General features: G+C 39.1%; 1 protein-coding gene and 1 long non-coding RNA gene across 3 annotated transcripts in view; one reads left to right on the forward strand and one right to left on the reverse strand.

The window, feature by feature from the left end:
- The window catches only part of PARVA (parvin alpha), a 163,175-nt gene that overhangs the window by 63,638 nt on the left and 74,106 nt on the right, over positions 1-25,431 (forward strand). The window lies entirely within an intron of this gene.
- Positions 1-25,431, reverse strand: part of LOC141545995 (uncharacterized) — an 81,218-nt gene that overhangs the window by 9,717 nt on the left and 46,070 nt on the right. The window contains exon 3 of the long non-coding RNA XR_012483206.1: positions 19,267-19,426. This is a non-coding gene — a long non-coding RNA (uncharacterized LOC141545995). The remainder of the gene's footprint in view (positions 1-19,266; positions 19,427-25,431) is intronic.

Consider the following 25,431-nt stretch of genomic DNA (forward strand, 5'->3'; position numbering starts at 1 on the left):
TATGTGTATATAGTTTCTTTCCTGAGTTGTAGAGATATATTTGTGTTTAAATACATATGTATATTATGTATGCAATAAGTATATATGTATATGTATATATGTACATATGTGTGTATATATAGAGAGAGAGAGAGAAAGAGAGAGAGACAGAGACAGAGACAGAGACAGACAGACAGAGAGAGAGGCATGTATATATAAAAATAGCCTCTTTCCTGAGTTGTAGTCTAGTATGTCGACTTGCCCATTGGACATTTTAAACTGGAAGTCCCATAAACATCTCAAACTCAACAGATCCATTATCTTTGCCCCCAAATTTTCTCCTCTTTTAGGTGACATAGTGTTTGGGGCACTGTATTTGGAACCAGAAAATTCTGAGTTCAAATTCTTGGCTGTGGCAAATCAATTAATCTTCTATAAACTTTAGTTAATTTATCTGGGAAAGGGAGATGATAATAGCATGTATCTCACACAGTTATTGTGAGGATAAACCAAAATAAGATACATAGCATACTTAGTAAAAGTGGTATCTATATCTATTTGTGTCACATAGTATCACTATATACATGCTAACTATCATCATCATCTTAAATTTCACAATTTCTGTTAAGGGAGCCATTTGCCTTTCAGTTGCTCTAGTTTATAATTTAATCTTTGTTGCTTATCCTCCCTCTCCTCACCAATCTAATCAATTGCCAAGCATTGGTATGTCTACCTCTACAATGTCCCTTAAATCCTGTTCCTTTTTTCTACTCACTCTACCACTGTAGTTCAGGCACTCTTGCTAGACTATTGTAACAGCTTCCAAACTGATTTCTCTAAAGAAGTGTCTCTCTCCATCCATCCTCACACATAGCTGCCAAAGAGATTTTCCTAAAGTTCAGGTCCAACCATGGTATATACCACTCTCTCCCTCACCCAATAAACTGCAATGGCTCCCTATTCCTTCTACAGCCAAATATAAGTTCTTCTTTTTGGTATTTAAAAGTTTTTATAACCTGCTCCCTTCCCATCTATCCAGTTTAATTATATAATACTGTCTTCTACACACTCTATAGTTGAGCTAAGTGTATCCTCATACATGATACTCCCTCTTCTGTTTCCATGACTTTGTATTAACTGGCCCCCTGACCATAATGCACTCCTTTGTGACCCATTAGAATCCTTTGTTTCCTTTAAAACATTGCTTAAACAATTTCTCAGCTGCTAGTTTTCCTTCTCTTCCTCCCCTCCAGATTAATCGTGTTTGTACTTGTCTACGTGAATATAGTTTCTCCCAGTAGCAGGGACTTTGGTATTCTTACATTTGTATCCTCAATGTATATTGCAAAGTGTCTGTCACACCATAAAAGGTAATCTAAGAAATGCTTGAGTAGAGTTCTAGGACGAGAGTGCACTAATACAGGTTTATTGTTAGCCAATGTATATGGCAGACAAAGCTATTTTCCCATTTTACATATGAGAAAACTGAGAATCAGAGAACTTGAATGACTTGCATGTGATCATGCACCATACAACTAATAGGTATCGAAAGTGGGGCTGTAATATAGGCTACCAGTCTCCAGGTACGATGCCCTTTCCTGTCTATCACCCCATGCTGCTATTTTATACCACTGACTGATCTCAAAAGAAGGTATTTTTAGGAGTCCAAGAAGCACTTGGAGCAAATTACAGTCCTTCAGTTTAGTAGCTGGACCATTAACCATAGTGTCAACATATTTAAAAAGTGATCTCATAAAACACTGGTGATGGAGGTTTATATAATGCTTTACTGTTACAAAACACTTCACATTATGAGTTGTTTAACAAGCTAGATACATCATTTCACCTGATTCTCACAAAATTGGTGTGCAACACAGTATTAGATATCATTACTCCCATACAACAGATGAGGAAATTAAAGTTTTCGGAGATTTTTGCCCAATTTTGCCTGGTGAGGTAGGAAGTGGCTGATCTAGGATTCAAATTCAGCTTTTCTGATTCCTTTGATTCTAAAATTGCCAAATTTTAGCTAAGCAGAATAAACTTACAGAAGGAAAAACACCTTCCCCAAAATTTCTCAAAGGGAAAAAGCTTTAGGAGACCACAGGCTATTTGTCTCTGCAACTATTTCAAAAATAAATTTGGATTCAAAGTATCCAAAGGGAAGAAGAAACTTTGAAAAAACAAAATGGATGATTAAAACATATTCTTTTAAAAGTAATAAGGTTTAAGAAAGCAGGGAGCTTCACTTGAGTGGAGCAGGTACTCGGTGCATTGGATAGAGCACTGGTCCTGAACTCATCCTGAGTTTCTGTATGACTTTGGGCAAGTCACTTAACTCTGCCTTAGTTTTCTTATCTGTAAAATTAACTGAAGAAGAAAATGGCAAACCATTTCTGTGTCTTTGCCAAGAAAACCACAAATAACCTCTTGAATAACAACATTCACTTAAGTGGACAAATTCACAAATCCCCAAATACCTCCTCTCTTCCTTAGTGTGAAGTTGGACTAGAGCAGAATTATTTTTATGGGAAGCCCTTCCTGATCTCCTCAGTAGTGAATGCTTGGTTTATAGTTTGTGTCTCCTTCCATCCTTAAATATAAGCTTCTGGGGGGCAGGGAATTTTTCTTTTTTCTTTTTACCCCCAATACTTAGAAATGTGTCTCACACATAGAAAGCACTTAATACTTAAGGATTAGATCACATCATTCTCAGACCCAATCTATTTAGTCTCATCGATTTAGAGCTAGCATATTTTGTCCAACTACTTCATTATATAGATAAGACTGAGAGGCAGGAAAGAGAAAACTAAAGCTTCTAAAATACATTGATTTGGGGACCTCCACATCTGTTGAGGTGTTATAGCTAGTATGGGTTATGAAGAAGATTGTTGTTTGTAATGTTAGTAGATCAGTGTGACCTCTTTCCCTTTGCCATTGTCTCAAATGACATCCATCCTTTCCTATCCAGGTCCTTCATGAACACTCCACAGAGCAGGGGTCTTTACTTTTCTTTGTGTAATGGACCTCTTTGGCAATCTGCCAAATTCTCAAATGAATTTTTAAATGCATAAAACATAATACATAAGATTACTAAGGAAACCAATCAGATTGAAAGATTGCTTAAAAAAGCAAGTTCACAAGTTAGTACGACAAAGAGAACATTGTACATAGTAACAAGAAGATTATATGATGATCAACTCTGATGGACTTGGCTCTTTTCAATAATGCAGTGATTCAGGCCAAGTCCCATCTACATCCAGAAAAAGGACTATGGGGATTGATTGTATCACAACATAGTATTTTCATCTTTTTGTTGTTATTGTTTGCTAGCTTTTTTTTTTTCTTTCTTTCTGAATTTTGTTTTCCTTTTTTGATCTGATTTTTCTTGTGCAGCATGATAAATGTGGAAATAGGTTTAGAAGAATTGCACATGTTTAACCCATATTGGATTACTTGCTGTCTAAAGAAGAAGGGAGAAAAATTTGGAATACAAGGTTTTACAAGGGTGAATGTTGAAAACGATCTTTGCATGTATTTTGAAATGAAAAGGCTATTATAAAAAAGTTTTTTAAAAAAGCAAGTTCACAAACTCCAGGTTAAGAATTACTGAGATACCAAAGGCTTTTCTTGGACTCCTTTAGTTTTTATTTCATAGATATTGGTGTGACTCTCAGACTGAGCATATGGTATCCAATTATGTCAGTGTTTACCCAGTGATTCCATGTGGCTGTGAATCATGGAAGCAACAAACCCAAAAGATTAAAAAATCCAAGTGACCTGGAGGGCATGTGAAAGGTACATGGTGGGAGTAAGAGGGCTGCAACCAATTCCAGTGATGACTTTCAGGCAAGGAAGAATGTAACTCAGATGATCAAGGACATAGTGACAGTATGAAATGATGGAACTCTGGAGTGTGGAAATTACCTTGTAATTTATAGTCTTAAAAAATGAAGATGAAGACATGTGCCCAAGATCATCTGGCCAGTATGTGTCCAAGGCTGGATTTGAACATTGGCTTCCACATTGGTTCTCTACGTACTCTGAAACACTAATGCTGCACATGCTTCATGGGCATACTTTCCTTCCAGAAAATCACAGCTCCTGGGACATCATATTTATAAGGGTGGTAAATGGCATGACTGGGGCATGAATTGTCAGTGTTCTGATAATTGGAGGGAATCTGTTTAATGGCATTTTTCTTTTGTGGGTTAATCTCGAGGTTCAGGTTCTGTTTCTTAATTTTTGTGCTTAAAAGGACTGTGATCTTGGACTGCATTGAAAGGCTAAGCTTCCAGGAAAAACTCGGTGATAGCCCAGGGCACTATCAAAACTGAACATTAAACACCATCTAGTCCCTAATTCTCTTTTCTATTGAAACAGAGGAATTCCGTAATGTCATTTGTGTGTTCTAATGGGTAAGAAAAGCCAGTGACTTATAAAAGGTGTTGCTAAAGCAGCCTTGCAAGTTAATACTAGCCCAAAGATAGGATTTGTCCCTCCTCTCCCCACTAGATCTCTCCTTCTATTGCTAAACACAAGAGGAATTTTAAAACCAGTCCCAAGTCCCAAGAACTTCAATCATTGTGTCCACTTCCTTAACCAGCTTCAGATCCACTCCCAAATGCTTTTTGTCAATACCCATGGGCCAAAGGGTTCCTATTAGGGCTCCACACATTCTCAGGAACAGAGAGGATAAGAAATGGCTTCCCTAAACCAAGACCATGATCGGAAAGGAAGCATGCATGCAAAATCATAACATGGGGAAAGGTAGAGCTAGTTATCAGGCACCGAAAGGCTAAGTTCCTTAAATGGATCATACATTGGTTCACTCTTATTCTCTTTCTGTGGCTCTATTCCTAGAATAAATCCCCACTGAAGATGCAAAATAAGCATGATCAAGAATAAGCATTTGCAGGGAGCCATCCTTGCTGGTGTCAGCAAGCTACAGCCTTGCAGATAGGAAAGACTGTAACCACAAAACATTCATTTCAGCCATGGTTCTGGTATCTGAATGGTGGCCCAGCAGCAGCTGTGATTTGTCTGAGTCACCCTCACAGACCATGAAAGAGGATTAGAACGATTTTAAATCAGGCTCTGAATAAGTAATTTAAAAAAAAAAAAAACTAGATAAGTAAAGGGAGACAAGTTACAGCAGGAATGACCTCTCTCAATGCAGATTGGCCCCTTCTCTGAAACTTAAGAGTTGTTTGGAGCCCTGAGAACTTAAATGATTTGTCCATTTTCATACAGACAGGAAATAGTAGTTATCAAAGGTAAGAGATGAGACCAGACCTTCCTGATGAGGAAAGCAGCTCTCTATCCATTATGCTAACCAGTTCTCTGAATAAGTAAATAAGCTAAAAAAATAAATTTAAACTAAGCTAATTTATTAGTCATATGAAGAAATAAAATGTCAATTTAAACCAGGATCACTGTTTCTGTCATCCACAGAGGTCCTTCTGTGATGCCTCAGTGTGGTGACCTGGGCTCTCAGAGCCATGCAAACTCTGGCAGATCCTAACAATCTAGGAAGACACGGAATAAGGTCCTGGGAACAGTCTGCATGTCTGTCTTCCAAGAATCCAGAAGTGACCTAACTGAGCCCAGAACAGCTCATAATGATTATCTACTGCTACTACTCCCATGCTACCTTTTATTGTGGTCTGTCTAGTCATTTGTCAGCTGTGTCCAGTTCTTCATGACCCCTTTTGGAATTTTCTTGGAGAGATTTTCCATTTCTTTCTCCAGTTCATTTTCTAGATGAGGAAACTGAGGCAAACAGGGTTAAGTGACTTGGCCAAGGTCATACAACTAGAAAGAGTCTGAGGTCCATGAAGATAAATCTTCCTGATTCTAAGCCTGGTACTCTATTCACTATGCTACTTAGCTGCCCCAAAATGGGGCCCAAAGTTTGTGGAAGAAAGAAGCTCCATTAAAGGAGTTTAATAGGATTTTTGAAGTCAATCAGTCATCAACATTTCTTTTTAGGCTACCAATCAATCAAACAGCAAGTATTTATTAAGGATGTGCCTGTCATGGGTGCTTAGGTGACAGGTATATGGAAACAAATGAAATTGTCCCTGCCTTCTAGGGACTTACATTTTATCAAGGGAGACAAAGTATATGCAAATACAAAGTAGATAATACAATGCAAACTATAAAATAAATACAAAGTAATTGGGGAGAAAGGGAAAATATAAGTACTTGTTGATTTAAGGAAAAGCCTTGTGTAGGATGAGATTTTTTGAGCTGAATTCTGAAGGAAATTAAGGATTCTAAATGAAGAGGGAGTGAATGGCAAGTATTGAGGACAGGCAAAGGCATGGAGACAGGAGATGGATTAATCTTCCTGACTTCCTGACATATTGTGTCAGGATAGGCAGGACCACTGGCAGTTTACAGATGATTGGTGAAGAGTCAGGAAATTCGTAGCATTCTAGGATCAAAGACCCCTCTAGAAACCATTGTCATGTTTTGCATGACTACACACATATAACCTACATCAAATTGTTTGCCTTCTTGATGAGAGGAGAGGAGAAGAAGAAGAATGGGAGAGGATTTAGAACTCAACATTTTTAAAAAGAATGTTAAAATTATTTTTACATGTAAATGGGAAAAAAAAAGATTTAAAAAGAAGTCATTAGTCTTTTAAAGATCTCACTCTATCTCATTCATTACTATAATAGAATGCAAGTATGAACATTTTAAAATTTTAACCTGTATTTGCAGTCAAATTATTCGATCTTCTCCTTAGGGGGAAATGACTAGACAAGGTAATAAAACAATGTAATGTGAAAGTTTTCTAAATAAATGAAAAGTAAATTTTGAGGGAAAAAAAAGTCATTAAATTCCATCCCATAAGGATGGGAAAGGAGGTCCAAGGAAATTCAGTGGCTTTTAGTAAGCACGCATGTGAGAATTTGCACCCAGGACTTCTGACTCCAGAGTCAGTGTGTTTTTCTATTCTACCACTTATGAATTAATATGACTCATAGAGTCATAGATCTAGAATTAGAAGGGTACTTAAAGACTATTTAATCCTTTGTTACCATTTGACAGAAAAGGAAACTGAGGCTGTTAAAGACTTACGTGATGTAGGGAATAAGTGGCAGATATGGAATTTGGACCTACCTCCTTTGATTCCAGAGTTCTTTCTACCACACCATGATGCTGGAACAATAATATTTGTGTTTGATGTTGCTGTTTTTGAAAAAAAAATATAAAGCTGCACTATTAATGTTTGGGAATGGATTCTCACAGTATCTGTGAAGTTTGGAGTCTGGTGTGTATATAATATAGGGGGTGGGTCCTCTCTGAAATTCTGAGTGCTTTATTAATTGGAGTGACTTGCAGGTTTTAGATAATGAGATTTAACTGCCGCAGGCAGTGGAAGAGCAGCAGACTTTTCCATCAAAGCCTTAGACTCCAGTCTTTAGCTAATGAGAATATGGGGGAGAAGAGGGGTCTAGTGTCCTACTCTGCATGGGAGCTGAGTGAAATCAGATCAGCTGTTTAAAATTTGGATCCCAAAGTCCACTTGACTTCAGGAGGAATTGGGTACAAATTCTCATTGGGCAAAATTTATGCGATTTGTCTACTAACCACTTCTGTACTTCAGTTTTCTACTCTGAAAAATGGAGGCGAAACTCCTCTATGGCCCACCTCCCTGGGGAGTTGCAAGGATCAAATGGGTTCTTTGTAGATCTCAAGTTTTCAATGAGTGTTTAAGGCTGCTTTTTGGGCAACCATTTTCATTGACTATATGCCCTAACCAGCTGTAACCCTAAATCCAGAAATATACCCAATGTCAGTATCTGAGATAGATTTAGAACTCTCAACCCCATCTAGAATTTCCCACTACTAAAGAAAGGAAAGGCACTGAGTAGCTAGAGAGGGCATTAATGGGACCCCATGAAACCCAGATTCTCCAAGCCCTTCCGACCACATTTAGAAGCTGCTTTCAGAGTTCAGGCTGTTGTTTTCCTGGTGATTCAGGTCCTTGCATAATGAAATTGGATGACTCAGGAGACTGGTAGAGATGCCACTTTTCACTGTCTGCTCTTTGGATATTTTCAGGACCAGGATAATTTTATCCTATTTACATCAAACATGCAGGTAACTCTAGAATCCTCTATCTGTATTATTTCTAGCGGGGTTTAATATAATTAGGAATGACAGTAATTGACATTACACGCTTTAATGAAATTTCCTCCCCTCTGAACCAAAACCTGTACTAGGGCATTGTGGTGCTATTTCTGTCTATCTTGTTTACTGACTTGAATGTGCTATAGGGCACGGCTGGCGCTGGGGAGGCATTTTCACAAAACCAGCTGTCCCTAGGATGGTTCCTTGGCTGTGGTAACCACAAAGGGCTGCCTGTGTAAATGTGAGCAATTAGTGCTATTATAATTGTTGTTCAACAGAAAAGGCATTTGCATCCATTATTTCTTCTTGACGCTCACAGTAGCCCAATAACCTAGGTTATGCTCTGATTCTGGTCAGAACCTGTGATTTCATTGGTAGAAAGAACCGTATGTATACAGATCAGGAGTTACTCCATAACTCAATAGTCCCAGAATGGGCAGTTCCCAGAGTTTTTAGTATTATAACTAACTCCTTTACATTAATATATGTGTATGTGTGTGTATGTGTGTATATATATCATCCCCAAAGAATTTTTGTGGGGGTTAATTATGTCTAGAGACATTTACAGTAATTGTAACTAAATATCTTTGTATTATTATGAAAATAGTTTTGACTTCAATAGTCCCCTGAAAGGTCCCTAGACCATAGTTTGAAAATAGTTGTCCAATATCTTCAACATAAAGAAGATCCAACTCACTTCCAGTTGATCAATGATGGACAGAAATAACTACACCCAGAGAAGGAACACTGGGAAGTGAATGTAAATTGTTAGCACTACTGTTTACTTATACCAGGTTACTTATACCTTCGGAATCCAATTCTTAACGTGCAACAAGAAAATGGTATTTACACACATATATTGTATCTAGGTTATATTGTAATACATGTAAAATGTATGGGATTGCCTGTCATGGGGGGAGGGAGTGGAGGGAGGGAGGGGATAATTTGGAAAAATGAATACAAGGGATAATATTATAAAAAATTACTCATGCATATATACTGTGAAAAAAATTATAAATTAAAAAAAATAGTTGTCCAAGAGCTGCTGGGACATGGAGAAGTTAAATGTGATAGAGCAGATAGAGTGCTGAGCCTTGAGTTCAAATCCAGCCTCAGACATTTACTAGCTCTATGATCCTGAGAAAGTCACTTAACCCTGTTTGCCTCAGTTTCCTCATCTGTAAAATGAATTAGAGAAGGAAAAAGCAAATGACTTCGGTATCTTTTGACAAGAAAACTCAAAATTGAGTCACAAGAGTCTGACATGAATAAAAAACATCTGAACAGCAACATCTAATAATAATAGCACCTACCTCCCAGAACTGTTGTGAATAATACTTATAATGAAATGATACTTATAAAGCACTTAAGACAGAGCCTGGCATGTAATAAGTACTATATAAATATTAGCTATTAATATCATTATTACTATTATTACTACTGCTGCTGTTACTACTAGTAGTACTAATAGTAATATAATAGCTACTACTTTACTGCTGCTACTGCTGCTGCTTCTGTTGCTACTACTACTACTACTACTATTATAACTACTGCTGCTATTGCTGCTACTATGATTAGTACTACTGTTACTACTACTACTATTGGTATTGCTTGCAACTGCTTGCAACTATTATTATTACTACTCCTGCTCCTCCTACTGCTGCTATTACTACTATGACAACTTTTGCTACTGCTGTTGCTACTAGTACTCCTATTACTACTGTTGCTGCTACTGTTACTACTACTAGTAGTAGTACTATAACTACTGTTGCTACTGCTGCTACTGCTGCTACTACTACTAAAACTACTACTATTACTATTATATTGCTGCTAGTGTTGCTGCTATTACTACTACTACTACTACTACTACTACTACTACTTTCACTACTGCTACAGTTGCTGCTACTGTTACTACTACTGCTAGTAATACTATAATTACTGTTGCTACTGCTGCTACTGTTGCTGCTATTACTACTACTACTATCACTACTGCTGCTATTGCTGCTGCTGTTACTACTACTACTACTAGTAATACTATAACTACTATTGCTACTGCTGCTACTGTTGCTGCTATTACTACTACTACTATCTAGTACTGCTGCTGTTGCTGCTACTGTTACTACTACTACTACTATTACTGCTTGTAACAATTGCTACTACTGTAGCTCCTGCTGCTGCTATTATTACTACCACTACTATTACTACTATTGCTACTGCTGTTGCTGCAGCTGCTACTACTACTACTATAACTACTGCTGCTGTTGCTGCTAATATTACTATAACTGCTGCAACTATTATCATTATTATTACTACTGCTGCTGCTACTACTACTACTACTACAACTATTATTACTACTATGGTTACTGTTGTTGCTGCTATTGCTACTGCTACTACTACTACTAGGTTTCATAAGCAGTAAATGGGAAAATAAAAATCTTTTGACTCCAGAGCTGATTCTCTGTTTTCTCTTCTTTGTCTTTATAGAAGAATTATTATTTCCATTTTACGGATGAGGAAACTGAGACACAAAATTGTTAAATGATTTGTTCAAAGAACTATGGCTTGTAAGTGGCAGAGCTTGGATTCAAATTTAATTAGCTGGCAAGTTATTTATTAAATGTCTCCTAGGTGCCAAGCACTATTCTAGGTGCCAAGAATTCAAGTACAGTGAATGAAACAATCCAGACTTGCAAGAAGCTCACATTCTAATTGAATAACAAGGCAAGGCAATAAGTTTTTATTAAGCACAGTATATACCAGGCACTGTGCTAAGTGCTGAGGATGTAAATATGAGCAAAAAGAAAGCTAGCCCCTGCCCTTCAGAAGGTTATAAAACACAAAAGGAAGCTTAGTAGCTGGGTAGGAGCAGGGAGGTAGCTGAGGTGGAACATGGTGTCAAAACAAAGAAAAACAAGAAGGGAGCCTGACAAGGATGCTGCTTCAAATGGATGCCCTGGGAGAAACTCATCAGTAGGAGAATGAGGCTGGCGTTTCAGAGTCCAGGGTGAGGAAGTCCCAAGTGCTGAGGGAAGCTCCAAGATAAGATGACAGCCGAGGCGTGATGGCAAAGTCCAAGAAATCCAAAAGAAAGTCAGGAGGTAAATGAGTCTGACAATTGTGAGCATTTATATAGCACTTACTAGGTGCCAGGCACTAAGCACATTACAATCATTATTTCATTGATCTTCATGGCAGCCATGGAAAGGAGGCGCTATTATTACCTTCCTTTGACAGAGGAGGAAACTGATTCAGACAGAAATTAAGTGATTTGCCCAGGCTCACACAGTTAGTAAGTGTCTGAGGTTGGATTAGAATTCAAGGCTTCTTGACTCCAGGCTCTATATTCTCTTCACCTGGCCACCTAGCTGCCCACATATAAACATATATGCAACATAAAAATTAAGGTAATACATACAAATATATGCAAAGTATACCTTCTAGACAAGGTTATTTGCAATATATCCAAAATACACACAACAACAACAATGCATAAGTAAAAATACATAAATATTAATTATGTTATTATAATTATAATATTAATAAATAATATAATATTAAATTATTACTTTATGTTGAATATTAGATTAAAAATAGCACATATAAATATATAATGTGCATTATAAATATAAAATGAATAAATACCAATATATACAAATTAGCTTCTAGGTAAGATCATTTGAGAGGAAGTGGTCAGGAAAGGTTTCATACACAATATGGTACTTGAGCTGTGTCTTTAAACAGAAGGGTCAAGCTTCTGAATGCCAGCAAAAGCACTCCTGAATGTCTCCAATTGGATTAAAAATGCAACTGGGAAATATTTAACAAAATAAATAAGAATACAACAGAACATAGATAATATTAATATGTAGTTTTCTAAGTCAGTGCACTGCTTAGCAGGACCACCTTGTGGGAGATGCCCATTTCTATTTGAATTTGACACCACTCTCTTAAAGAAAGGAAAGGAATGGGATGGGCTAATAAAAAGGCACAGAGTGTCCAGAGAAAGGCAGCTTGACTGGATCTCAGAGATCCAGCAACTCCCAGTCCAATACCATTTGTAGTCTACCGAGGTGCTCTCCAGTTACAGGATCATCGCTTTCACATTGAAAGGGTCTTAGAACACACTTTTGCCAAGTCCCTCATTTTGTGGATGGAGAAGTAGAGGGTAAGGAAAAACTAAGGAGCTCCTCTAGGTTTCCACAGAGCCAGGATCTGAACCCCTAGACCCCCTGCCTTCAAACCTGCATTTCTGTCCCTCTGTCCCTAGTATTGGATGACTCTAGAGGAGGACCCCTGGGCTTTGCCTATCAGACAAGGAGAAAAATGGGGAGAAGAAGAGGAATACAGCCTTGTATATCAGTGCCCCTGCTCCTCTGGGGAAAAGAAAAAAGGAGTCAATTGATTAGAACCGATTACAGATCATTCTTCTCTTCTTAATTCTGTCTGGAGGCAGAGGAACTTTAGAACACAATAACTGATCATGGATGGGCTCATAAATCTAGAGCCAAAAGGACTGCCATTCGGCTGGGCCTGACTCTTCACGACCTCATGAACCACAACACACCAGTACTGTCCGTGGGGCTTTCTTGGGAAAGATCCTGGAAGGTTTGTCATTTCCTTCTCCAGTGGATTAGGACAAGCTTGTCCAGGGTCACACAGCCAGTAAATGCCTGAGGTCAAATGTGAACCCAGGTTCTGACTTCAGGCCCAGTGCTCTGTGCACTATGGTACCACCTAGCTGCTTCATCTCTCCTCATTATACCAGATTTACACATAGCATGCCTATATAGACAGACGCATATGTATGTATGCATGTATGTAGACACCTATACACACATATATATACACCACATATATACACAATACAATACTTACATACTATACATATATATGCATATATATATTATGTACCCATATCCATATAAACACAAATGTATACAAATAAATATATAAATAAAAATAAATATATTTATGAATATATACATATAGGGAAATTGTTATCACTTTCATAACTAATAAGTGTCAGAGCTGAATGTGAACTCAGAGCTTCTGTCTCCAGAGTTATTAGAGCTAATATTCCTACAGCACTTTTATACTCATAAAGTTCTTTATTAAGTTTATTCCCACATTTAAGCAGTGCAGCAGCTTTTTGTCTGCTTTAAAGAGCACTTTAAAGGATAAGACTATAAAGCTGATCACAGAATTTATAGGATCTTTAGCTTCTGCCTAACCTAAAGATACACTGGGAGGCAGAATGAAACCCTTGTGGATATTGGCTCCTTAAGACATTCTGATAACTCATCCATGTGTGTAAGAGACAACTGTACATGGCATATGTTCTCCTGTCCACCTCCCCAGAAGAGGCTGTGCTCCAGTGGGACACCAGATGCACCCAAGAGGAAAAAACAATTGATTTCCAGTGTCAGCTGCAAGAAGTACTGTCTCACCCTACACAGAGACACGTTACCCGTCCCTCTTGTTCACTACACAACTGCAGTATTGGGATAGCCAGTCTAAAATGCACCAGCAGTCATTCCTTGCTTCAGCTGCTCTTAAACACTGCGAGTCACAGACTTTAGTTGGGAGGAAATTATTTGGAGGAAATTGAGGATAAACAATTATTAATTACTTCCTCTGGGTCAGACGTTGGGCTAGGTACTGGGATATGATGACTAAACTGAAAATAGTCCCTGTCTTCACCTAATTTAAATTCTATAGGGGAGATGACACATAGAATATGAACATGCAAGACTGGTAATTTAAAGGTAATTACTTTTGTTAAACAGGTCCGTGACTTAGTTCGATCAATCATCGGTCAATCAGAACCAGTCATGAACAAGGGATGTGGGGTGAGGGGCTTGGTTGTGGCCTGAGAGACTAGTACAAAATATGGGAGCTTGCTCGAAACAGAGAGAGAATACTAAAGGTGTGGAAGCAGAGAGCTAAGTGAAAGGCATCCAGAGCTAAGTTACAAAGAACCGTGACCCCGGGGACCACTGGAGAAAGGAGCAAGAGAAGGTGGGACATAGATGTGCTAGAGAAAGGAGGTATCGAGGAGGGTCAGCAGGTCTGCAGACATCTCAAAGCAGAAAGCTGAAATGCCACCAGTATATTCACCTTACGAGGATTGAGGAAAGTTCCAAGAAAATTTTCTCCAAATTTCTCTCCTGGTATCTTTCTGTGAACAGAAATTCCTGCTTCATTGCCCAAACATTTCTGGTAAACTGAATTTTACCCTAGCCCCAAAGAGGCCGGGGGTGAACTGAGATAGATATAAATTTCAATTAAGTTAGAGAGCTAAATCTCTGCCTAAATATTAGGAATTTTCCCTAACTGGGGGCTCATAGTATGATTATACTCCTAACTTTTCATCTGAAAAAAAAATCAAAAGAAGATGGAACTATGTAGATCATTGAGGGTCCCATATTGCTTAAATGAATGAAGTTTTAAAATTAGGGTATTATATACTCTTATCAGTGTATATAAGGTAAATATAGGGTTACTTAAGGGGAAAGAGCTGGGTGTGGGTAAAGATTTTGAGACTTCTTATAGGAGATAGAATGATCTGACCTTTGAAGGAAACTAGGGGTTCTCATATATAAGAAGGGAGTATGCTATCTTTGTACCACCATCATCACCACCCCCTCCAGTTCCTAGAACAATACGTGCTACATAATAGGCATTTAATAAATGCTTATTGGTTGACTGGTGAGTTCCAGACATGGGGATAGTCAGTGAAAAAGATACTGGAGGAGTATGGTGTGTGAGGAACATCAAGAAAACCAGCTTTGGCTGAATTGTAAAGGACATGAAGGAAAGTTGGAAAGGTAGGTTCAAGTCAAGTTGTACCCAGTTTTAAATGCTTAATAGTAAAGTGGAAGCAGTAGAAATACCAGCTCTTCTAGCACTCCTGTAATACCTTTTCTTTTCCTGGGCCTGTCCCTGAAGCTTAAATATGTTATCCCTGAAGCTTAAATGTGTTGCCTTCTTCATTGATCTGACATCCTTTTAAGTTGATAATTATTATCACTCCTATTTCACAACTAAGTAATCTGCGGCTCACATGGGGTTGTGACTTGGCCACTATTATTTAGCTAAATGCATTATAATAATTATGATAGCAATATTAGTAATAACTAACATTTATGTCCTGCTTTGAGGCTTATAAAGCACCTACCATATATGATCTCACTCAATTCTAACAACATATCTTTGAGGTAGGAGATATCCCTTTTTTGCAGATGAGGAAACACTGAGAAGAGATTAAATTTCTTGCCCCAAATTGCGCAGCTAGAAAGTGTTTCAGTTAAGTTTCAAACTCAGCTCACATTGCTTTCAAGTCCTGGACTCTCTATTCACTACAATAAAGTGATTTTTTTTGTGTGTTCCAGATTTTTGGGTTGGAAAGTTTTCTTTTGTTCTTTCAACATTTTAAAGCAACTACTACGTGCAGAGCTATGTATTAGCCACTGGAGGAGATGCAGTTGACAAAACTCAATCTCTGTCCTCCAGCAATATATATGTGTGTGTGTGTGTGTGTGTGTGTGTGTGTGTGTGTGTGTGTGTGTGTATGTATGTATATATGTATACACACACACAGTTCCGACTGATATACAATTATAATAAAAACTAAATATAGCTAAATTAAAAAGTTTGTGAAGAGCTAGGAGATGAGAAAAGGGAAGAATCACTGTTGGTTGGAGAGAAATTGGAGAAGGTCAGCCTGGAGGTGATAGCATCTGAGTTGGACCTTGCAGAGGTCACCATGGGGGTGAGTTAGGAAGTCTCATCTTCCTGAGTTCAAATATGGCTAGCTGCAAGTCACTTAATCCTGCTTGCCTCAGTTTCCTCACCTGTAAAATAAGCTAGAGAAGGAAATGGCAAACTCAAGAAAACCCCAACTTGAGTCACAGTCAGAGATAACTGAAATGACTGAGCAACTATGTATATCACCACTCTCCTTCCCACACTCAATAATCCAATCAGAACTTGCCACATTGAAAAATATAAAAACAACTGAACAACAACAGAGCCAGCTCACCCTACTTCCTTTGCCCCAAGGGAAAAGAGGCACTCAGGACCTGCCCAGCACTCCCTTTGGCATTTTATGCAATGGATCCTAAAAGCTTAAGAATGAGAACATATGAAGTTCATTCTCATTGTGTCCAGTATGTGTCTGTCAGAATGGAGGTTGACTTTCCTATTTTTTCTAAAACTTGCAGTGGGCTGCCCTAATACTAGGGTGCCACTCAAAACCTCCTTAGAAAAGCAATGGAAATTGGTTTATGACATTTTAGCCATTGAATGGACAGTGATCCCTGCTTTCTGCATAATTCCTCTGCTTAATTCCTCTTCCCATCACATCATCTATAAGTCTTTTCCTAGACCCCAAACTGTTTCCTAGGACCTGAGATCGCCTCTAAGATTCCCTCTTTTACATGTCACATACCATGTATTTCATTTGTTATTCTTTTCCCCATTGGATAATGAGCAATTTGAGGGCACACACTGTGTCTTTGCCTTTCTTGTAACCCCAGAGCTTAGCATAGTTCCCGGCACCTAATAAATAGTTAATAAATGCTTGTTAACTTGGAAAGACAGTCTGATCCAATTGAAAGAAAACATGGTGTGCTGGTGAACCTTCCTCCCTTCCCTACAGACTGTGTGATGTTGGACAGGTCACATATCCCTCTAAACCCCAGTTTCTTAAACTTTCAAAGAAGGGTTTTAATTATTCTCTCTGCCTCTGTCTCAGGGGGTGATAAGGACTGCATAAATGAAAAAAAGATGTATGAAAAGTTTTTGGGGTTTTTTTGCAAAATGTGAAACATACACATATATGTATTAATAAAAGTATCATATACTTTTATATGTGTCTATTTGTGTATGTGTATATCTGCAAGTTTATCTTCTTGTCATTTCCTCCCATCCCTTGCCCTGCTCCAATCCCCAGCCCTCTCCTGCTTCAGTTTGGAGCATGGTCCCATTTCAGCCTCCACCATCATTAATTCTGTGACTGGTAACCGGAGGTATCCATAATCCGAGCAGACTCCCAGGCTCTCCTGACTGCAAGTTGCCAAGATGAGGGAGGCAGATCCCATTTGTTTTGCAGATGGTCGAGGAGTCTCATGTGGCATGATATTAAATTATATGGGCAGTCACTCCACTGATGTGCTGAGTGGAGAGTGGTAATGTGCATGGAGAGAGCACTTGGTTAGGGGAGCTCGCTGCATAGGTCATCCACCTTCCCAGAGAGAGCCGCCCAGCAGACTACTTGGGGAAGGGCTCTCTTGGGGGAGGGGCTGGGATCCTGCATGCTCACTGGGGCTGGCTTCTCTCCCCGAGGAGGTGGGAAAATGAAGGTGCCTGGGACTGGACATCATGGGCTGTGGAGCACTTTGCCCCAAAGGTACTGACCCTGGAAAATCCTGAATGGACTTGGGGAGGAGGTGGGGATGCACTGTGAGCCTTCTGCCTGGGTTACGGGGTTGTCATCTGTGTTCCTCATCTGGGGAATTTTGTGAAGTTCATTTGAATCTCTGGGTTTTCCCTTTTTAAGCTATCTGGTCATTTTCCTTGGCTTCAGTACTGGGGAGGGTGGGGGAAGGATCCCAGTCAAAAAGGAACTTCAGCCCTTCAAAAAGAGGATGAAAAGAAGGGAAGGGGAGATGGAGAAATGAGGGAGAGACTTTTGTGAATGAAAGAACTTCAGTGTACTTATCTTTCCTGAGTCCTCAGGGAGACAGTCTATGTGCATGTCAAAATATGCCTTGAGAGGCAGCATCCTCTCTTGTTCCCCGGGGCCTTGAACTTGAGGGAAGAGACTTAGAGAAGTTACTTTGGAATCTCTGGACCCCCAATGCTGGGTATATTCTAGAGCCAGAATTCATTGATTTAGAGCCAGAAGGGATATTTATGACCATTACATCCGATCTCGGCTTTTTGTACTTGAGAATCTAAGTGATTTGCCCAGCATCACACAGCTAATAAGTCTCTGAAGTAAAGTGTGGACCCAACTCTTCCTGACTCCAAATCCAATGCCTCATCTACTAGAAATCTATAATTCTAATAAGGAACGGGAGAAAAAGCTTTTAGTCTCTCTTAATCCTCAATAACACTGCTCTTCTGCTCTATAGCCAATGCAGGGAACATGTTATAATTCTGATTGCAACAACACTGAGATAATTAGTGGCCTTATTATAAAACCCTCTGAAACAGCAATGCCTAATGGTCCTTTTCACATGTCTCAAATAATTTGGAATAACTAGGTTAAAATAATAATGGAAATTCATTTGTTATTCACATACTTGCTTTGGTTGATATTATGCACTGACCACTTTTGGTTGTAATTGGCTTGAAATCTTTTAGAATTAGGTTGAAAGCGAAGCTTGAAAATATTTCTCCCCGAGGTGGGATATCTTGTATGCATTTCTCGTGAACATAATCATTTTGACCCTTTCCCTAATGAAATAATTAATTTCAAATTTCCCAGTTCTAAATGGCACTGGAGTGCTAAGGAGAGACCTGAGAGCCCATCAGATTTCCTACCTTTGCCCCATGACATCTTTGCAGGTTGTAAAATAGGCTGCTAACTCTAAGCTTTTTTATCAATGCCTCTGGAAAACATTGTGACAAACCCCAGCCTTTTTCTGTGTGTCCAAGAGCTTTCTTGACTGATTGGAGACCTGGCCATTTGGCTCTAATAGAAAAATGCACAAACACCAAGCTCATTCATTCAATGTGTTATCCATTGCATTATACCTTTCCACAAAGGAGAAAACTGAGGTGAAACGTTTGGCCCCAGACATTAAGCTGCCATTAATTGGTGTCTGAGACTTGAGGGTTCTCCCTTGCTAGAGGTTTAAATCTGAATTGCTTAGGTAATTAGTCACATATGTTGTAGAAAAGAGATTCCTGATTGGATACAAATTGGGACAAATGACTTGTAAGATCTCTTCAAGCTCTGAGAAGCTCTGTGACTAGATCTTCTGGGAATCTAGTGCTCTTCTTTCCAATGTAGGAAGCAGCTTGGATCACACAAAGCCCATTAGAACTTTAACGCAATGCTGGGAGCACAGAGAAATATAAACTTGTCGTTGACAGTTCCTAGAAAGCATCCTAGGGGAAGTAGAAAGTTACCTGGAGAGGTCTGCAGAGGTGAGGAAGAACCAAGCTCTGGCCTGTGAGGGGGCTGATTTGCTCATTTCGGTAAAGGTACCTTTGTCAGGTGGAGTGGGAGGGTAGCACCCATTTTCTTGGTGAAAGAGCACTTTGACTGCTTCAGCAGCTTTCTTACCTCCTACGAATGGAAAGATCACTTCCTTTTATTTCATGCATGTGTGTGGGGCAGCTTTGTTATACACTTTTGATGTCCTTTCATCCCCACCTAGTCCTGTTCCATTTACCATATTGAATCCCAGAATTTCAGAGCTAGGAAGCATTCTCCAATGGCCATTCATTCTAGTAGCCGCCTCTATAACATACGCCAAAAGTATTGGACAGCGAACCTTTGTTCAAAGACTTCCATTGAAGAGAAACGCCTCCTTTTACTTTGGGACAGCTCTAATCACTAAGAAATTTTTCCTGACTTCAATCAAAATTTTTCCTTCATCATTTCCACTCTTTGTCCTTAGGTCTATCCAAGGGAACCAAATGGAACCGATCTTGGAACAGATCTCATTCTTCTTCCCCAAAACAACCCTTTAAATATTGGAAGACAAAAATTATTATCTCCCTTGAGTCTTCTGTCTTTGAGGCTAAATGCCCCCAGTTTCTTCAACCAATTCCATTGCCTTGTTTCCCCCTGATAACTTATGGAATCTCCCAACATGTAGAGAATATGGTGACATTTTTGATATTTGGTCCCAACTGAGACTGCTGAAGAAAGAAACAGAATATGGCTCTTTTTTTGTTAGATAAAATACATAATATAAAAATCTAACAGGCATTACAAATATAATCCATTTGTTAGTTAAGAGAGGACAGACTGGGTTTAATCTTAGGGATTTACCATGAAATTTCTTTGACTCAATCCCCCACCCACAGTTTCCCCTGGGAACATGAGAATTTGGCTCACTTTGTCCTGCCCAGGGTTTGCCTCCTCCCCTTTCCCCCCTGGACCCAAAACATCATAATTTGGCTTCTATCTAGGTCTTTACAAGAAATGGAAAAGAGTGTTCAGCTCCCTTGTAAGCATTTAGGTTCATAAGATCATAGATTTAGAGGAACCTTAGAGGTTATTTAATTCAACATGTTCATTTTACAGATGAAGGAACTGAGGTCCAAAAATGTTAAATACCTCATTCAAGGCCACACAAATAGCAAGTGCCAGAGTCAGGATTTGAACCTCTGACTCCAAATCCAAAGACCTGTTGATTATATTCCATGGTTTTTCTCAGGAGAACTATGATATAGATTATAGTTGTTGGTTATATATTAATTATAAACCATAAAGGACTAACGACCAAGTTCATAATTCTCCATTGGACCTCTGCCTTTCCCAAAGTCCTAGCTAGTCCTTAGACTTAGACTGCTATCCTGGGGGAGCCATCCCACACACCCCCAAAAGAAAAAAATTCAAATTCACCCTATCTGCAGTGACTCTACCTCCTGCAGACCATAAAATCTTCCAGACTTAGAGCAATCTCCAACATGACATTACAGATGTATTAGTGCAAAATACTAGGTCTTTGTAAGCCCAATTCCTAAAGTGCCTAGTACAAAGCCTGGGATAGTAAACAGTAGGTGTTTAATAAATTCAACAATAAACATTGACTAGTATTTAATATGTACCAGGCCCTATGCTAAGCACTGGGAATATACATAAAAGGAGAAATATAACTAGTCCTTGCCCTTGAGAAGTTACCATTCTAATGGGAACATTCAAGACATAAAAGGAAGTTCAAAAGTTGGGAAAGGGAGGGAGAAAGTACCTGTCAGAGGCTGATAGAGAAAATTCGGAGAGTCAGGAGTGAAACCTGGCAAGGAATGAAGATATGACTGGCCTGTGCTTTTCCTTGAAATGGATTTCTTTGGTAGAAGGAATCAGCCAGTAAAGGAACATTAAGGCTAAAGAGTACTTCCAGGGTGAGAAGCCCAGGGGTAAACTGAGGCTCAGTGGTATGATAAAGAATGTCCAGAGAGTCAGAAATGGAACCTGGAGAGGAAAGCATCCATAAATGCTTGTTGATTGATAGCTTTTCTAAATTCTGTTTACAAAATCACTTTCTGAAATCTACATTTCTTTCTTTTTCCAATGACTACTTGTCACCTTTGGGGCAATTGGAGTTAAGTGACTTGCCCAGAGCCACTCAGCCAGGACATGTAAGAGTTTGAATTCAGGTCCTCCTGACTTCAAGGCTGGTGCTCTATCCACTGCACCACCTAGCTGTCCCTTGCTTGTCACTTCTTAGAGGCATTTGAGATCCCTCCCAATTCTCAAGTCTTGTGATGCTAATCTCACTTTTTATCCTTTTGATGTGGAAGACACAGAAATGAGAATTCTTGGACTCCCCTCCTATTGGATAATTGCTATTCTTCATTTCTAGTTGATTTATAACTAAACTTTAGATTTCTCACATGCCTTTTATGAGATCTTTCACATGCTTTATCAGAAGACTAAGCACAATATTTAAGGGATCCCTCGTGGGGATTGGTTTTAAGGATAGAATCTCTTTCTATACATCTACCCCCTTGTTAACCTTCAGATCTTTTTGAGAAGTAGTGGGGCACAGGGATTAACGAACAAAGCAAAGTCAGAAAGATCCAGCTTCAGATCCTGCCAATGGCATTTACTATCTGGGACTTTGGGAAAGTGATCCATCCCCCAAATGGACTTGACCGTCAAGGTTCCTTAAAGCTCTATAGTAATGATCCCACATCTGGCACTGCCCCCTGGACTTGCCTCTTCCATATCTTTTCCATTTGCCTCTGAAAATGTGTCATGCTCTTTTAGCTGTGCTTGCTGAGTTCCTTCAGCCTTAGCTACTCTCCACCTATTTTTGTTTTAATTTTTTTAAGTAATTTGTTGGCTACAATGAGAATGAAGGTCACGCAAAAGAAAGTTACATTGGAAGCAGAGGGTGGGCAGTAAATAGAATGCCAGACAGACACTTAAAGCATGTATGATTTACTACAATTCATTTTAATAGGTTCCCTGTATGAATTTGCTGTCAACATGCATTGTTGGTTAACAAATAGCTAAAATAGCTTTTGCAATGCACAGTGATTAACCGTGTTTTGTTGACTCTCAGGCTGTTGTTTGGACTTTCTGATTTGTCTCCATACGTAATCATTAGTTGGGGGGGGGGGAGCTTGCCTAGCTGTGAAATCAGTAAGCATTTCAGAGGAAATGTCTAGAACACTTTTTCTCAAAAAAACATCTTTCTGTCCTCTCAGAACAAACATTCTGTCTTCTCAGATGAGTATTTTGGAGTAGGAAAGAAAGTCCATCCCTGAGTCAACTCTGAGGCTTGATAGAATATATGGAAGCCTTCTTTTTCTTGGAGAAGTAGACAGTTTGGGGTACAAAATGTTGTGTATGCTATCCAGCATGGTTATTGCCAATTCTGATTAGTTGTTTATCTTTGTGATGAGAAGACTCAGTTAGATGGATAGGGATGATATGATTGGAAATGACTTTGATATAAAACCAAAAGGAATCTTTTTTCTTCTTCATTTTTTTTCTTTTTTTTTTCAATTTTCTTTTTCATTCTATTTTCATTTTTCTCTTCTTCATTACCAAATGTCACTCATTCAGTCAACATTTATGAAGACTAAATGCTACTAAGTGCTAATTGTGCTAAGCCAGAAGTACAAAGGCCATCAAGGAGCTTATATTCTAATGGGGGAGTTGTTCAGTTGTTTTCCAGTCCATCTGGAATTTTCATGGCAAAGATACCCGAGGGGTTTGCCATTTCTTTCTCCAGCTCATTTTACTCCTAAGCAATCTGAGGTACATAGGGTTAAGTGCCAAGGTCACACAGCTAGTAAGTGTATGAAGCCAGATTTGAACTCAGATCTTCCTGACTCCCGACTCAGCACTGTCACAAAAGAAAGATTAAAAAAAGAAAAAAGAAAAGAGGAGAGGGGAAGTATTCAGTGGCTCAGTGGGAAATGAGCAGATGGTCAGCCTGAGAGACCTCAAAAAAAATGGTTCTAGGGGGAACTCTCCATCCTCCATTCATAAGGTGGGCTGGTAAAGTGTGGGTTCCAGGGCTGGATCTTACAGGATAAACAAAGTTAAAATGTGTTTGTTAATTTGTGGAAAAGTTCTTTCTGAATGGTCCTGATAATTCTAAAGGAAAGCAAGAGATCTTAGGGGCCCAGGAAGAAGATGCCCTTACCATGTGGGCCTCCAAACCTAAGTCCCTTTTGTTATTAAATGGCAGAATAAAAACCAATAGAAGTGATTTTTTCCCCCCTCTCTATAGAGAGAATCCATTTCCCTTCTGTGCAAGTGGATATGGTCTCTCATGAGATTTCTTCAGGCCTTCACATATTGTGAATTGAGCCTGGCTAATTATTATCTATTATCACCATTATTTAGACAGTTTGACCCCCACAGATTGAAGAAGAAATGCCTGGGGCTGGGGGGAGGGAAGAGGAGAGCCAGAACAGCTGTCTCCAAGTGTTTGAAGGATCATCATGGGAAGATTAGATTAGCTCTGATAGGCCCCATAGGATTGAACAAAGAACAAAGTTTGGAGGTCACAGAAAAGCCAAATTCAGCTTTATTTCCAAAAGAACTTCCTAACAATTAGAGCTTCCCCAAAGTGGAAGAGGCTATCTTGGGAGGAGGTAGCTTCCTCTTCCTCCATTCTGCAAAGATTGGATGACCACCAAATTCATCTATTAGTATGAGGGTTCCTTTCATATATGGATCGGATCAGATGGTAATGAGATCCCTTTCAACTTTTGAGATTTTGTGAAATTTAATCCATCCCTCCACTGAGCATCCCCAGGAAGCAGCGGGGTTGCCCTTCACTAGAGGCTTTTAAATGAAAGGAAGATAAACACTTGTTGGGGATATTATAACTCCTTACTCCAAGAATGGGTTGACCTAGATGCTCAAGGATGCTTCCTAGTCTGGAAATCTGGGAAGTGGTCCCCAGAGAAATACAAAGAATATAGTGCATTTCTTCCGTTTGAAGTATCTCTCAGCTGTGCTCTTTTAAGGAACAATTCTCCTTCAGATTTGCTTTCAAATGTATATAACTAGTACTTCTTAGCCACTAGAGATTCCCTCTGGGCAACATCCATAGAGTACAGTCTGAGTAATGGCCTCACTAGTTCAAGATAGGGACTAGCTGAGTCTATTTTCAGAAAAGCTTTCTTAAAAGGATTATTTGCCCACAATTAAGGAAACATTTTCGTCCTTCTTAACTCTCCTAGGTAAGTGTGACAGGTATAAGTGGGTACCTCAGAGGTGTTTAATTAGCATTTTTCTGGTTATTTGATAGTCTGGGCAATTTTTCAAATCACTCATTCAAAAAGTTAAGCATTAGATGCATGGCAAAAATAGTAGCAGCATGTCCTACCTAGTGGATAGAATGACTTGAGTAAGAACGTTTTGTTGTGGGTCATTTTAATCATGCCTGACTATTTGTGACCCCATTTGGGGTTTTCTTAGCAAAGATACTGGAGTGGTTTGCCATTTCCTTCTCCAGCTCATTTTACAGATGAGGAAACTGAGGCAATCAGGATTAAATGACTGAGCCAGGGTCATACAGTAAGTCTCTGGGGTTGCATTTTCACTCACAAAAATGAGTTTTTCTGACTCCAGGCCTGGCACATTATCCACTGCATCACTTAGCTATCCAAAGTAAGAAAGACCTTGCAAGGTTCCGATCCCTCTTGTCTGGGAAAGTCACTCAAACTCTGTGGTTGAACATTGTGGACTAGATAACAAAGATAACAAATCCCTAACTTACAGATGAGTTGCAATCTGTATTGGTAGGAGGTATCATCAAACTGGGAGTCCCTCACAGTAGTAGCCAGATTTGGACTATGTCCTGTAGGATATTGAGAGGTTAAGTGATTTGCCCAGGCTTGCAGAGTCAGTGTGTTATAGGTACTTCTTATATGGATCAATAGCCCAAGGATATTTGACCAGCATAGATTTTGACCCATCTACTATTTAGTACATAAGCATTAGGGAGTTGCTTGCCCACTAGGAAGATAGTGATTTGTCCACAAGGACGTAGGTAGTGAGTAGAAAAGGTAAAATTTGAACTCAAGCCTTGCTGAGTCCATTTCCTTGAAAGCACTCTCCACTAGATCACATTGACATATTCACAGATAAGT

This window comes from Sminthopsis crassicaudata, chromosome 6 (assembly GCF_048593235.1).
Source record: "Sminthopsis crassicaudata isolate SCR6 chromosome 6, ASM4859323v1, whole genome shotgun sequence".
Taxonomy (NCBI): Eukaryota; Metazoa; Chordata; class Mammalia; order Dasyuromorphia; family Dasyuridae; genus Sminthopsis; species Sminthopsis crassicaudata.